The following is a 15,272-nucleotide window of genomic DNA, read 5'->3' on the forward strand; positions in this document are numbered from 1 at the left end:
CTCTACACTGTTGATACCCATTTCAAACTTACAACTATCTTACTCAAGTTTATTAGAGTTGAAAAACAAAACAACACAAGAAGAGGGAGAATCCTGATTGTTACAATGAGTTTTGAAGAAATATTTAGAAATATTCTGATAAAGTTTAATATGTATAAATATATACTGCATAAATTATAGTGTGGTGCATTTAAGAAACAACATGGATTATTAAGAATATTGCATGTTTGATAATAAGATGGTTCAGATAAAAATATTTCCACTTGCATCTAACATGTGCAGCTCTATCTGTAGATTACATGCAAACATAACTTTGTATGTTCAGTCAGCTTTATGACATAAATATCACCCACCATATTTATCCTGCATTTCTCCTCATCAGTCAATAAAGCTGCAGCTGTAATCTACCTTCATAGCCAAGCACTCAATACAGAGTGATTGAAAGAGTTATGAATTTCTTGATTGGTTCATACAGACACACATCATATCCTTAGATAATTGGCCTGGAGATACTTTTTAAAATTGTGAATCTGTGATCTCACTTTGGAAGCTCCACATTTATAAATCCAGATATAAATATCACGTAATTTTTATTCATACTGTTAGAACTATTGTTTATGCACATAGATAGCAGCATAATGAATTTTTGTTGCATTTCTGTCTGCTCCTTTCCAAATTCTGAGAAGGCAGAAGACATGACTGTAATTTTTAAACTGGATGATTTCATGCTAGTACAGCTAAAAAAAATTATCAGATATAAAATAAATCAATGTTGAACATCCCACTTAAATGCTTCTAATATCTAATATTTTTGAAATAAAAGCTATGGTAGTTCTGATGTGTTGTCATAGAGAAGTATATGATGCAATGAGGACACTGAGGGTCATATATTGGGTCACCTTCAAGAGTCATTAGAAAAACATGTGAACAGAGTATCTGATATTAAACAGTGTTAACTGTGATGATGTGGAGAGTATAAGTTTCAATCAACTACTCAACAGCTAACAAAACCAAAACAGCAAGTAAGAAAATAGTGACAGAAAAACACAAGCCTCTGAGTGTGCCGTGGGCTGCCTTCTGCCTGGCGCTACCCAGGTTGTGACTGTTTTCAATTCTCAGAAAGTTTCTTAGAAATGGCATTGAAATATATTATGTATACATCATGCTCAGTATCTTTGGAGAACTCTAGTGAAATTGACTCACTGTTGTAGCAACCTAGCTGTTCAGCTCATACTACATATACTTCTGTTGCTTCTAAGATAACTCATTTTATAAGCACAGTCATGAAGCATAATTGTAAAATGAGTTTAAACTGGTGGTGCTAGTCTGCACCCCTCTTGTTTATAAAGGCAGATTTTTCTGTAATAAAGAGTGATATATACTGTTCCCACATTCCTGTTAAGTATCTCAGAGGAGCTGGGAAAATCCCTTTCTGGGAATAGGTAGACAGAGTCTTCCAGTCACATCCAAGAAATAATAAAGTCTAAGAAAAAAAAAAGAAGGTAATAAAGCCACCTCATTGATGGTGGTGATAATAGAGCCCCAAAGAGCTGCCCATCCAATGAGTCCATTATTAAATCAGCAGATCAGACCAGTGTTTTATAACCATAGAATTATACATGCGTAAATACTAAATTTTGGAATTTGAGGGAATATTGTGAGTGAGTAGACAATAGAATCAAGATATTAAGGGTTACATGTGGCAAAATATTTTAGAAAAGCCACTGGACAAAAGAATGACTTTCATAGGAAAATCAAACCCCAGAAAAGTGTAAAAATCTGATTTTAATAGTTAACACATTAAAATATTTGGTTCAATATAATATGAGACACTGAAATATATAAGTCCATACAAATGGAGATATATTTATCATTTACAAGATCAGTTTATGAAATTGGCAGAAACTTGTCTCTAAGGAAGTTCTGACATTAGACATACAAGGAAAAGATTGTGCGACTATGTGAATGTACTTGAGGAACTGGTCTTACTTTCTTCTCTGTTACTCTGGTGAGATGCTATGAACAAAATCAACTTTGAGATAAAGGGGTTTATCTCAGTTTACAGGTTGTTGTCTGTTTACTGGAGAAAGCTGAGGCAGGAACTTGAAACAGAGACCGCGAGAAATGTTGCTTGCTGGCTTGCTGGCTTGCTCCTTATCTTTTGCTTAGCTACATTTTTTTTTTTTTTTTGTACAGCTGAGGCCCACTTGTCTAGGAACATTCCTAGGGTCCTCCTATGTGAATTAGAAATCAAAATAGTGCCCAAGAGATAGGACCACAGGCCCTTTTGAGGAAGGCAATCACTCAATTGAGATTTTTTTTCCCCCAGGTATGTCTATATTCATGTCAAGACAAAAAAGTGTTTCCAAATAGAGATTATTACCAAATATATAGAAACTGTAGACAAAAATTCAAATAAAAATTCTGGAGATAAAATTGTAATAGATTATCTTAAGAGGTTTCTAGAGGAACTTAACAGATGTGAACATACATGAGAAAGAAAAAAATGAATAAACAAACTTTAATTTCTCCCCAGTATCTTAAGAAATTATTATTATTATTAATTACCATTGTTATTTTTAAAGAATTCTAATTTTGAGAACTTCATATATGAGAACTTTACCACACCATTCTTAAACCTCTCTCTCTCTTATCTCTCTCTCCCTCTTTTTCTCCCTTTCTATCTTCTCCTGAGGCTCCTCAATTGCTTTGATTATGGTTTTCATATGTATACACATAAATATGTATATACACAGGCACACATAACTTATTGAATCCATTTATCTTTGTTTGTATATGCATGTGTTCAGGGTTGACCGCTGGCCATTTGCTCCATGATGGTTATTGTTAGTCAAGAACTTGATAGAATCTTGAAGCACCCAATGGAGAGGCCTCTAAACATACCTGTTGGGGATTATCTTGATTGCTTTAATTGAGGTTGAAGGATTGCCCACCATGGATGACATCATTCTCTGTCTGGGAACCTTGACTAGAAGAGGGAAAAACAGGAGCTGAGAAATAGCAAACCTGCATTGCTGTCTCTTATTTGTTGGAGATGAGATAGGACCAGCTGCTCCAAATTCCTAACAGCTTTTCTCCCCTGCCGTAATTGAGTGTACCCTTAAAATATAATTTTAAAAAAACCCTCTCTCTGAAAAGTTTATTTTGTCAGAATATTTTATCACAGGGCTAGAAAACGAAGCTGAGAAAAGTGGTCTTTGATTCTGAGGTAATCCTCTGAAAAGTGTTATATGCCATCAGATTAATAATTCCTTATAAAAACTTAACTGAAGTTTCTTGCCTTTCTCCATTCGGTCTTCTTTTTGAGTCCTTGCGAAGAATAAGCTGACTTTCTATAAATGATTTCTCTCTCCTTTTATTTTTTAACCTAAGTCTTATAATGATGAGGTTCTTTTAGGGAGAATTCGTGATCTTTGTATTAAACCTACAAGCCCCTTCCTTTATGCCCATCCACTCACATTTAAAATTATGATACTCAGTTGGATTAAAATTCAATGTCCTTCTAGCTGTCTTAATTAAGGTTTCTACTGCTGTGAAGAGACATCAGGACCACAGCAACTATTATAAAGAACAACATTTTAAAAGGGCTGGCTTACAATTCCAAGGTTTATCCATTATTGTCATAGTGGGAAACAGTGCAGCATTCAGGCAGTGATGGTGCTAAAGAGGTACCTGAGAAGTCTGATCTGGATCTATAGGCAAAAGGAAGAAACCGTCAGAAACTAGGCCTGGCATCAGCTTCTGAAACCTCAGACAGAGCCCACCCTCTGTGGTAGACATCCTCCGACAAGGCCATACTCCCAATAATGACATTCCATATGAGTCTATGGGGGTCATTTTTAGTCAGATCTCACACAACCTGTTTCGTTTTTGTTGGCATTTTTAGAATTTCCTTATTTCTATGTCTCCCTTGACTCTGCAGAGGATGTTTTAAGATGACTTTTACTTCCTTAGTTGTCTTTACTTACTGGTGTTTTCAAAATATTTAGCCAGTTTTCTGGGTTAGGTATTTAGTATGAGTGCTGCTTAAATTTCAGAATACAAAGTATGAAAGGTATTAGCCCAGTTCTAGGGCAATGTTATAAAATTATGTCTCCTTGAATTCTCAGTAATGTTGTACTATAGATGATTGGGATGGTTAATCTTCATTCTAGACCTGAAGAGCTTTTGAATCACCATGGAAATAAGTCTCTGGTTTGTCTGTAGAAGATTATCTAGATTAATTAATTAATTGAAGTGGAACAGTCACTTAAGGGGTAAGGATCACATGCCAGGGTCACAGAACGTGGACTAACTAGGAAGGAGAAAGCAGCCTGATCACACACGTTCACTGTTTTCTGCTTACTGACTGTGGATTTAATGCCATAGGTTGGCTAATGCTCCTGAACATTGGCTGGCAATTTCAAACTTCAAGCCAGAATAAATCCCTCTTTACTGAGAACTCTTTTGTCAAACAAATTTTGTGCCCAAAAGACTAGGAAACAACTTAAAAAATGTTTAAGATTTCTGAAAGTTAAAATGTAACTGATCTATAAAAATGTGAAATTGTAGAACTTGTTTTTACAAAAAAAAATGCTAGAAAGGTTAACTAAAAGATAACAAAGAGTGACCCTGCCATTCAGAGACGTATCCCAGGAAATATATATATATATATATATATATATATATATATATATATATATATATATATAAACTAGAAAATATCACGTAAAATACCCACGTCAAGTATGATCGAAGTACTAGCTGTTGAGTCAGCAAGAAGCAGTTATCACTACACAAAACCCCAAATTCCAGTCATTACAAGAGATTATTGTATGAATTACACATACTGAACAATTGCAACAAGATTTTCAATTCATATGAATTTAAGTACAAAAACATGTATATAACAGAGTTGCTATTTTCACAAGTATTGAGTTCTGATAATTGTCATATTTCATATTACCTATCATTCAAGCAGAGAAACATGTTAAAGATACTAGCAAACTTAGAATTATTCTTGATCTTTCTGAGTAGCATTAAGACGTTGAAAATGCTGTACCTGATTAGTGAAATACTGTTGACTAGAATCTTATTTCCTATTCTTGTTGCTCTGATAAAATACCTACCTAACAAGAAAAACTTCATGGGAAAAAAATTTTCAGTTTAGCTCACTGCTCCAGGTTAGGTTTCAGGGAAGTTAAGTCAGGAGATAGAAGTGGCTATTCACGTATATCTGCAACCATAAAAAGACATTGAATATATACATGCTTGTACTCAGTCCATGTTCTATACTGTTACACAGTGCAATATCCACTGACTAGTAAGCAGTACCAACTATAGTGATAACACAACACCTAATGTTATAAAATAATCACAGGCATCCTCAAAAGCCTCTCTCATAGACGCGTCTTGGCTTTGTCTCATTGACAATTAGCACTAACCGTCACAACCTGTGATTAGAGAAGGGAGAGAAAGACAGAGAATATTCTGGAACAAAGGCTTAAGCAGAACAGAGTGTTAAGAAGTACCCAGGTGTTTCTCATGCTATTTGGAAGGAAAGAAATATCATTTTGTTTAATTTTAGCCACCAAAATGTCAGAAATGTATGCGTGTTTATTGACTTAAAACGGGTAGTCAGAAGATAGAATCTCCACTTGATAATTAAATGCTTGATATTTAAATTGGTGCTTTTGTTTATAAAGGCAGTTCATCAAAACTGCAGTTCATCTTTCTGCCTTGATTCTAAGACTCCATGCAAAACAATATTATATCACTTAGGCATGTTGTCTTTTGAAACTACACACTTTGGGGACTCAGGGGAAATACATACGCCAATATCAAATTCACCGTTGGAATATTTTCTCCTCAGTATATCTGCCAACTTCACTGAACACATGCAAACACCACTGTAGCTGCCCAAAGCTTCGGGATTAATGTGCCAAAAACATTTCTAGAAAGTTGTAAGAAGTTTATCTTGGCACATTGTGGAGGGTTAAATAATGGCTGACATGATTATTTGTTTTGATAAAAGCTATCTTTTCTTTTAAGCATCATTTAGTTTGCCTTGGCATCAGATTAGAAAAGCTAATTAAACGTCAGCCGTCTTTTACACTGAATTATAGGCAGGTCTGCGGGAGACTGAAACCTGTAAGATTAGAACCAAGACTATAGACATCTGTTTGAACAGATTATTTAAAAACAAAAAAAGAGGGGCTGGAGAGATGGCATAGAGGTTAAGAGCACTGGCTGCTCTTCCAGAGGTCCTGAGTTCAATTCCCAGCATCCACATGGTGGCTCACAACCATCTGTAATGGGGTCTGGTGCCCTCTTCTGGCCAGCAGGCATACACACAGACAGACTATTGTATACTTAATAAATAAATAAATAAATATTTTTAAAAAGAAACCATATTTTATACTTTTTTATTATTTAAAAATTAATTTAAATATATTTTGATCATATTCTCCCCACCTCAAAGCTCTTCCAAATCCCCTCATCAACCCATCTAACTTTAAGTTCTTTCTCAAAAAGTAAAGAAAAACTGAATACAAGAACAACATTCTCTAAAACTAAGAAAACAAAACAAAACCACAGGCAGTCCTATGGGGTGAATTATGCCCTTGCTAATTCCTATGCTTAATTTAGAGCTTCTAGTACTACAGATTGTAAGATTATTTTGAGACTTCTTAATAGATGATCAAGTTAAAATGAGGTTGTTAGGGAAGTCTCAATCTAACTTCAGCATTGACTTTATTAAAAGTACACAGAGAGATTAGAACATGCAGGCAGGCAGGTCCCTGTTGTACAACCGCAGAGAAAGGGTTCTGTGAAAAGGTACACAGGCAAGTGAGAAAAGAGCTTTGCAGGAAGGAAACATACTTTTAACCTTAATCTTGGATGTCAGTTTCTACTCCAGAGTTGGAAGAATATACATTTTTTGTAGGTGTATCTACCCAGTTTATAGTAGTTTGTGGCAACTGTAATGCAAATGAGAATGTGGCAAAGAATTTAACTTTGTCCTCTAAGAAGCTACCATTTCCACTCCACTTCTTGGCTTTCTTGGGCTAGCCAAATGATAATAAGAATAGGGTAGGAGCCTGTCACAACAGAAGGAGAAACATGATTTATGGTGTGAGTTTTAGTCATACAGTACCAGGCAGCCCAGTGGCTGAGTTGAAACACACTTCCCTGATAGTGTTCATATGTATCATCACACTTAAGAGCCAGGAACAAAATTCTTCTTGACTTCATAGGGGGACAATCAAAGCTGGATACTTTTATTTCCCTGTACTCTGACCCATACATTTCACTTTCTGTTTTATTTTCTTCTGTATTTAGTGCCTGTATTAAGCATGGACTGGCAAGAGCATCAGGAGTTATTGGTTCTTGCTACACAAACCTGGTGACCTGTGTTCAGTCTCTGGATCTCGCATAAAAGTGGAAGAACCAACTCCACAAAGTTGTTTTCTTATTTCGACATGTACTGCATGGCATGCCCAGGGCTGAACTGCATAACTGCATGAATGTGTGTGTGTGTGTGTGTGCGTGTGCGTGTGCGTGTGTCTGCTTGAGTGTGTGTGTGAGTTTGTGTGTGTGCATGCATGCGTGTGTGTGTATGAGTGTGTGTGTGTGTACAAGTTTGTGTGTGTGCATGTATGCATATGTGTGTGTGGTTGCACACAACACATAGGAAGAATTGAGGAACTCACTGACTTTGGAGTTGGAGTCCTGTGTAACAGTGATTTGGTGCAAATGCCACATTCTCATGGTGAGTACACTAACTTGAATGTGGCTTACACCTGAGGTGGACTCTCAGAAAATTAAATTATCAGTTACTTCACTTTACTCATTTTGCTATCAAAAATGTCATATAAAAATCGGGATCATTTCAAACGTCAAATAAAATGTAACAACTAAACCATTTTAAATGCATAGTTCTTTGACATTAAAATACCTGCTTTTGAAAGTTTTCCTTTGATCCTTGAAAATAAAGAATGCAACTCTTTTTCTTGTGTGCACTGACATACACCTGCAGAAACTGGTGAGTGGCATGTGTCTGCAGAGGACTACAGATCACTCAACGCAATGGGCCCTGAGTTATGAACCTCATGGTGTCAAGAGGCACACCAAAATACTGTGACTGTGATCTCTATGGAGATGTAAAGCAGACGACATGACACAGAGAACCTGATCTTTAATTCTGCATGACTCTATTTTCACCTGGGTAGGTGTCTTTCGTCTGGCTTAAGGTGATCATACTGTAGCCAGAAGGCAGGAAATTTAAGGAAACATTGCTTGGTTATTTCATCATTTAATAATGCCTCATAATTGGTTCAAGTGTGATTAATTCCATAAAGCAAGACTGGAATAGAGGCACAGTCTTCAGGCTAAGAATTAGAATGCTACACTTCAACACACAAAGACAACTCTCCACTAAGAGCAAGTACTCAGGCTGTTTTATACCCTCATTCTGCTGTCAGTCAGGTTGCTTAGCACTTTTAATTGAAACTTTTTGTGTGGACAAGAATGAGTAAAAGACAAGAGAGGGGAAGTCTTTCTGCTATAAATCACTGAGTCTACCCACGTGTGTTCTTCATTTCCTAATATTAAAGCTGTTTGAGCAACTTCAATCAAATCTGACAGGAATGCCACAGGGCACTAAAGTGGTTTTTCTCTTCAAATTTAGGAAACACACATACACGATTTACTTACATTGAACTACCAAAGCATATCTTAGGCTTCCCTGTTTCTCTATCTCTTTATTGACATAAATGTCCCTGATTTTCTTAAAACACACTGATTTATCTTCGGTATAGAAAGACTCCACCAAGTACACCGAGAACTGCCATTTTCAAATTATTTTTAGGCCCTAGAACTATCTGTGCCTATCCTGCATTGTAAGCTGACAGAGAATCTTTAGAAATCCTGTGTTCTAAACAGAAGTGTGTTTAATAAATATCTTTGGAAAGGGAGATTGTTAGAAGATTCAAGATGACACAAGTCATCCTCAAATATTTCCTACTAAGAATTTTAGATGAGAAAGACAAAAACGAATTCAATGATTCAAGTATCTGGCTTTTCCATGCAAACTTTTATTTCAGAAGACCCCAATAAAAGTTCAAAAGCTTATGATTGTTGTTTTTATTGACTTATGTGTTTGTTTATAACCAGGGTATCTAACATGTTGCAAGCTGCAAACAAAAAAGAGAAAAACTACAGTGTTGAAGATGACCAGGAACTCTCTTTTACACTTTACCCATTATTTGTTTTGTAATTTATGTTTTAATAGTCCTGTATGATGATGTTGATGGGAAGTGGTTTTGTTGTTGTTGTTTATGGTGTACTTTGTTGCTAGTTCAGTGCGCCCCCCCCCCCCCCACACACACACACTTTAGGCAGGTGGATTAACACTGAACCCTTTGGAAGTTTAATGCTACCACTTGTTTCATTTTTTTTTTATAGTACACTTCCCTTGGCTGTTTGGTGATTTCAAGGTCAAAGACATTTCCTAGGTCATTTCTGAATGCTTGCTTTGCAGGGAATGCATTTTTGTGTTGATTTATTCGTACTATAACCTGTGTTATTGGGTGATTTTCAAGCCAGGAACATTTGCCAACTTGAAATTTTGTTGACCATGGTGATGATATTAATTTAGGTGTCACCTGAAGCATATTATCTATCTATTGACATCTAAGGTGCACAGTACTTGGTTATTAGTTCAGAATTATCTCTAAAGTAATCCTTATGACATTGTTATGGTGGTCATCTTTCTGTTTATTTTTGAACCAAAGATTTCTATTTTCTGTGAGTTGATTTAAAAATATTTTTAAATTGTATTATTTGATATTTAGCTTTTTGACTTCTTTATATATATTTGGAGATAAACCCTCTGTCAGATGCAGGGTTGATAAGGATATTTTCCCACTCTGTAGGCTGTCATTTTGTCTTATTGACAGTGTCCTTTGCCGTATAGAAGCTTTTCAGTTTCAGGCAGATTCCATTTATTAATTGTCAATATCATTGTGTGTGTTACTGATGTTATATTTAAGAGTTGTCTCTTGTGCCAATGCATCCAAGGCTACTTCCAATTTTCTTTTCTACCAGATTCCGTGTAACTGGATTTATGTTGAGGTCTGATCCATCTGGCCTTGAGTTTTGTGAAGAGAAATAGATATGGATCTATTTGAACCTTTTTATATGCTAACATCCAGTTATGCCAGCACTATTTGTTGAAGATGATTTCTTTTTTCTGTTACATAATATTGCTTCGTTGTCAAAAATCATATATTTATAGGTATGTCAATTTATGTCAGGATCTTCCATTGATTCACCTTTTAATTGTTTTTATTGAGATATATATCTTTCTCCACTTACATCCCTTGCTCTCCCCTTCCCTTCAACCATCTCCCATGTTCCCCATGCTCCCAATTTACTCAGGAGAACTTGTCTTTCATATATTTCACTCTTACGGGCCTCTTTGTTGTTTACGTTCTCTGGGATTGTGAATTGTAGGCTGGCTTTTCTTTGCTTTCTGCTTAAATCCAGATCTAAACAGAGAATCCTCAACAGAATAATCTCAAATGCCTGAAAGACACCTAAGTAATTGCTCAACATCCTTAGTCATAGAGAAATGGAAATCAAAATGACTCTGAGATACCATCTTACACTAGTCAAAATGACTAAGATCAAAAACAGTGACGGCAGCTTATGTTGGAGAAGATGTGGAGTAAGGGGAACACTTCTCCACTGCTTACCAACAAACTTGTAAGCCACTTTGGAAATCAGTTTGGCAGTTTTTTAGAAAATTTGGAATCAACCTAACACAAGACAAGCAATACCAATTTTATGAATATACCCAAAGGATATGCAATCATACCACAAGGACACTTGCTCAACTATGTTAATAGCAGCATTATTTATAATAGCCAGAACCTGGAAACAGCCTAGATGCCCCTAACCAAAGAATAATAAAGAAAATGTGGTACATTTACACAATGAACTACTACTCAGCTGTTAAAAAAATTAAAACATTTTAAAATGATGATTTCATGAAATTTGAAGGCAAATGGATGGAACTAGAAAACTTTATTCTCAGTGAACCCAAACCAGAAAGAAGAACATATGATACTTTGTCCAGTAACTGATGGAAGCAGAGGCAGAGATCCACAGACAAGAATTGTGCGGAGCTTCAAAAGTCTTGCAGAAGAAAGAGAGAAGAGATTGTGCCAGCCAGAGGTGTCATGATGGGGGAACTCATGGAGACAGCTGACCTGAGTTCAAGGAGTTCAAGAATGAAATGGGATGTCCTTCTGTATAATGTGTTGCATTTATTGGTTGATGAGTAAAGTTTCTTTGGCCTATGGCAGGGCAGAATATAGCCAGGCTGGAAGGGATATATAGAGAGAGTAGCCTAAGGAGAAGGAAACACCAGAATCTTTCTGATAGGCCAGAGTCTCATGGTGATACACAGATGGATAGAAATAGATTAATTCAAGATATAGCAGCTAGCTGGAAATATGCATGAATCATTGGCTAAACAGTGTTGAAATTTTAAAAATTATTTTTATTTTATGTGCATTGGTATTTTGCTTATATGTATCTATGAGGGTACAAGTTGCCCTGGAATTAGAGTTACAGGCAAATGTTAGCTATTATGTGGGTGCTGGGACTTGAACTTGCATCTTCCAGGAAAGCAGTCAGTGCTGTTAACCACTGAGCCATCTCTCCAGACCATAAGTTGGTTGAATTTTGATATGAATGAAAATGTAGCCTATGATAGTCAGAATTTGTAGAAATATTATGTAGGAAGTTTTTTTTCTATTCTTTTTAATGAAAATAAACATTTCTGAAAAAAAAAAACAAGATGAAAATTAGTTTTGGGTACTTCATACATTCAAGTGCATCACATTTCTGCCATTTTCATTATTCATGTGTGCTCATGTGTAAATTCTAATTACAAGAAGCTAAATATAATCATAAATATGGCTCAAGCATTATGGAACTTTTTTTACCTATCTCTTCAATATTGCACAATATATTCTTAACACCACAGCTTTGAACACTGTTTCTTTTCAATTATATCCTCACAGGTTTAATTTCTTATTCATCTATCAATCCAATCATTCATTTGATAATTTATGAAGGACAGTCAATGATTAAAGCAGTGTGATTGCACTAGGAATCCCAAAGAGATAAATGAGGCAATTCATGAAAAGTCTTTTTACTTAATTAATAAGCCCTGAACGCCTTAATTTAAAGGAAGTAGAAATGGATTTTAAAACATCAAGTGAATCCATAATCATTAATAAAATAAAGTATAGTTTCAAAGTGCATTTTAATGGTTGTGGGCTTTTTATTATGACTATTTGGTATGGTTTAAATGAGTTCTCATCAACATTAAAATTAACATAGCATAATATTCTTATTTTATGTATTTATTCATACAACTAGTCAACAATGTGCGCTGAGTAGCCTTTAGGAAACACAGGTAGTGTTTAGTGAGAGGAATACTTGCAGCCATGATATCGGAGAACAGCTCAGCACATAGTTCAATCATATGTTCCTTTTAGTTGAACACATTGCATATCTCTAAAATGTGTATTTCTCTGAAGTCCTAGTATCTGACAAGACATGGGCAACATAAAACATTCCTTTGCAATTCTCAAACATTGGTACATGTTCATGTTAGTATCCATTATTCACCTTACAATATTTTGTTTCCTGGACGTTATGTTGTACACAAAATCTGTATGATGATTTCTACTTCAATAGTTGAATGTTCTTAGACTGTACTTTGTAATCACTTACTGTAAAAATAAGTTTACCGTTACATTACACAAACTAAACAAATTGTAAATTTTAGATGAAAGAAATCATTTGACATATGTTGAAATTCAACACTGTATACATTGCTTCTCATGGCCAGTGGATTAAAAAGTCATCATCCACAGATGGTGATCTACAGGAAGCAGCATTACTCAGGTTCTTCACAGATGTCATTGCTGAACAAAAAGAGGACAAAGATATTAGCAGAAGATTTAAATGTAATGATTTTTATGCATTTGAAGATGTGGGACCACACAAGTATCTGATACTAACTTCTGTGGGTAATCATTGTCTGATACTAACTTATATGGGTAATTTTTTTTTCAGAAGGGTCAAAATTTTATTAGCATAAAAATATGGAAATGGAGATGATAATGTTAAATTGACTTTGTTCATTGGTTTTTGATATAAGTAAGAATAATGCAGTAAATACAATCGTATTAGCCAAAAAAGCAGAGAAGAATCATGAGAAATAAACTCATTGCAACATAGGGACTCAGAAGTAAATGTGACAAACTGGAATGACACATCAGAGAATGGAAGCATTTGAGTACAGGCAAAATTGATACCAGGATGTTTAAAAGGATAAAAGAGATGAATGTTCCAAGTATGCGTGTCAGAAAGTGGAGTTGAAGTAAACCCCGATGAATTTGAAATTATAGTACATTAAAATTGGAATATCTAATGGGTAATTTTTGACAGATCTTGTTTTTCAACGTGGCCAAATCTTTAGAAACAAACAAACAAAAAGAATAAGAACAACAAACAAATACATTGCAGCATGAAATATAGTTTTTGTTATGTGAAATAGTCTGAGTAGAATTTTAATTTTTTTCATTAGAAAACAAGCAGGCATCTAAAAAATAACAAAATAAGATAATACAAAAAAGTAAGACAAAAACGACAGCATACAGAATGGGAAAAGACCTTCACTAACCCCACATCAGACAGAAGTCTGATCTCCAAAATATACCAAGAACTCAAGAAATTGGTCAACAAAAGAACACATAATCCAATTTTAAAAAATGGAGTACAGACCTAAACAGAGAACGCTCAACAGAGGAATCTAAAATAGCTGAGAGACACTTAAGAAATGATCAACATCCTTAGTCATCAGAGAAATGCAAATCAAAACAACTCTGAGATTCCATCTTAGACCTGTAAGAATAACCAAGATCAAAAACACTGATGACAACTTATGCTGGAGCGGTTGTGGGGTAAAGGAAACACTTCTGCATTGCTGGTGGGAATGCAAACTGGTGGGATGTCAGTGTGATGATTTCTCAGAAAATTAGGAAACAACTTTCCTCGAGACCCAGTAACACCACTTTTGAGTATGCATCCAAAAGATGCTCAATTGTGCCAAAAGGACATGTGCTCAGCTATGTTCACAGCAGCTTTGTTTGTCATAGAAAGAACCTGGAAACAACCTAAATTCCCCTCGACCAAAGAATGGATAAGGAAAATGTGGTACATTTACACAATGGACTACTACACATCAGAAAAATATATGACATATTGAATTTTCCAGGGAAATGGATGGAGCTAGAAAACATTATTTTGAGTGAGGTAACCCAGACACAGAAAGACAATTATCACATGTACTCACTCATAGGTGGTTTTTAAACATAAAGGAAAAACAGCCTACAAACCACAATCCCAGAGAATGTAGACAACAATGAGCACATTCAGAGAAACTTACATAGATCTAATCTACATGGGAAGTAGAAAGTAGAAAAAGACAAGATCTCCTGAGTAAATTGGGAGCATGGGGACCTTGAGGGAAGGTTGAAGGGGAGGGGAGAGGCAGGAAGGGGAGCAGAGAAAGATGAAAAGCTCAATAAAAATCAATAAAAAATATAAATCTGAATTAGAAAAAGAAATAGAGAAACAAAAAACCAAAGAAAAGGTACCGGAAACACATAGATGCATAGACATACAATGGAAAACACAGAAATCCCCCCCAAAAACCCCACAAAACCAGAAACAATAATATACAAGCAAAAAACCTGTAGTGTAAGAAAAAAGAATGCCTGCACAAAATCTTATGGGACATAAACCAAACAAGGAAATAATCAATCAAACCAACAAAATCCTACAAAAATTGCATTTAGTTTCCTGTGGTGCCCATCTGGGTTTAAAGGCTTTGCGTTTCTGTGGTTTTCATCTTACTGATTCTCTCATTCTGCTATTTAATATAGATTTTTATACTTCAAGTTCTTCATTCTCAGCATATCAATTACAGTAACCACTTATAAATTATACTTGAGTGGTTACCTCAGATTCTGCAGTGCTTAATTACTGTTCTCAGTCTACACTGAAATAGTACTGTGCTAAAAGGGAATGGTTTTAATTCTTCTGGCTCCTTAAAATCTTAAAATACTGAGTCTCACTCCCTCTCTTGCTCTCCCTCCTGTCTCTTAAGAATAAATTAAAAGATCTAT

The sequence above is a fragment of the Arvicola amphibius genome, chromosome 11 (genome assembly GCF_903992535.2).
Source record: "Arvicola amphibius chromosome 11, mArvAmp1.2, whole genome shotgun sequence".
In the NCBI taxonomy this organism is placed as follows: domain Eukaryota; kingdom Metazoa; phylum Chordata; class Mammalia; order Rodentia; family Cricetidae; genus Arvicola; species Arvicola amphibius.